Source organism: Chrysochloris asiatica, unplaced genomic scaffold (assembly GCF_000296735.1).
Source record: "Chrysochloris asiatica unplaced genomic scaffold, ChrAsi1.0 scaffold00221, whole genome shotgun sequence".
NCBI lineage: Eukaryota > Metazoa > Chordata > Mammalia > Afrosoricida > Chrysochloridae > Chrysochloris > Chrysochloris asiatica.
The window spans coordinates 1,212,042-1,213,965 of record NW_006408739.1 but is presented as its reverse complement, the minus strand read 5'-3'; positions in this window follow the sequence as shown (position 1 = coordinate 1,213,965).

Sequence of the window (1,924 nt, the reverse complement as noted above, 5' to 3'; positions counted from 1 at the left end):
TGATCACCCACAGAAGGAAGCTTCAATGCATGGCCACATATCATTGACTGTATCCTGTAATATGCAAGGGCACAGCTAGTTTTTCTGATTTGGATAAAAGTTGATCTGTATAGTCAACATCTTGAACTATATTTCAAATGAATTTAAATACCTTTTAAAGAAAAATACACCTAAAGATAAATCTTAACAAACAACTCTATTCTGATTATATCAAAGCAAATTTTTCCTTTCTTGCAAATTGCTTTGTGTGTTCAATGCTAGGTCTGATAGCGATAGCTTTTAGTAGACAGCAGTAGGTGCCTGCAGAACTTGTGTTTTTCTCATCTTTAAAATACAACTACTTATGCTCTTAAATCAAGGCTGTCTGCTTATTTATACTAGCGTAGGCAACACTTGGATTTCCCTTCTTAGTATGCTTCATAACCGCTTTAGGAGAGCCTTTGCTTGTTCTTTATCATGTCTCTCGTGTTTATGTGCACAGTGCCAAAAGGAGAGTGGCTGGGGGAGGCCTGTCCCCCCTCACGGAGCACCATCCCTTGCAGAGCATCCAGGGAGGCCTCTTACCCCAGCAGCCTCATGGCACAGTACTCTTGAGCAGTAACTGGATACCTTTTATTTGAACAAACAAACTGGGGGACAAACTGCTTCCTTAAGTGCTGACAGCCTTTTTAACCAATACATTCAAAATTGTACAGAACAAAAAAATAAAATCAAAGACTGATCTTGTACAGATATTAGTGTTACCAGCATTCATGTGGAAATTAAGAGCAAAGAAAAAATAATGATACACTACTCTGTACCATAACATTTTCTGTAATGATACTGAAACTTAATGAATAAAAAAATCCTTGATCATTATTTAAAAATGTATTTTGTTGGCCTTGTTATTAAAAAGGGGAAGACTGTTACACCATTCTGATGGCATGTCTGGGTAAGAGGACTAGTTAAGATGATCTCGCAAGGTTAAATGGCATAAAAGTGATTTAAAATGTTGTGTAACTCTTTATTTTACCATTTTGTTGTTGTTGTTAAGTGCCGTTGATTCCGACCCATAGCGACCCTGAATGGTGTTTCCAAGGAGCAGCTGGTGAGCTTGAACCACTGACCTTGCAGTTCAAATGACTTTACAATCTGACACATTGGCCCACAGCGCCACACCACGCCTCCTATTTTACCATAGTATTGGAGAAAATAGCATTGGGATCCAGAAAACACAGATTAGAAACTAGGAGAGAACCTACTATTGATCTGCACTTTCTGAGTTACAACAAGCAAATTTCGAGGACTTTGATTTAAAAACAAAAGCAAAAAAAATCAACTAAATTGTTATTTAAGAGGCCATAAAAGAGCAAAGAGCTCCGCCAACAACAACACAGAATACCCGACCAAGCAGGCTCAGGGGATGGTCCCAGAACTCTGAACCACATATAAAGGAATACTTAGAAGGTTGGAAAGCTCACAACTGGGGGAATTTGTGGCAGAAGCAAGAAATCTATTGCTTTCTAGTCCGGGATGCTCACCTGCTCCAGGAGCCATCATCTTGGATAAGACCATGCGGGGAAAGGATCGGAACGGCCACAGACACCTAGCAGAACCGCTGAGATAAAGGTGTGGACATCCTTTCTTTCGGTAGCAGTACATTGGTCCCTTGCTGTCTGTGCACCTCCATTCTGGTGACCATAGGAGGGCCTGAGCTAGTGGGCACCCCAGCCCCACCCTCAGAGGGTTCTACTATGCATGCGCACAGATCTCCTCGCAATTTAAAGAGATAGTTTCCAATTAAAACCAAACAGCCACAGCCGAACCTGAACTGTTTCCAACTAGAAAAAAAAGCCTGAACGGGGATTGTGGAGCCGGACAAGCAGACAAAAGAGGAAATAGGCCGAAAATTAAATCCTAAGTTACATCAAAACGACCAACAGTG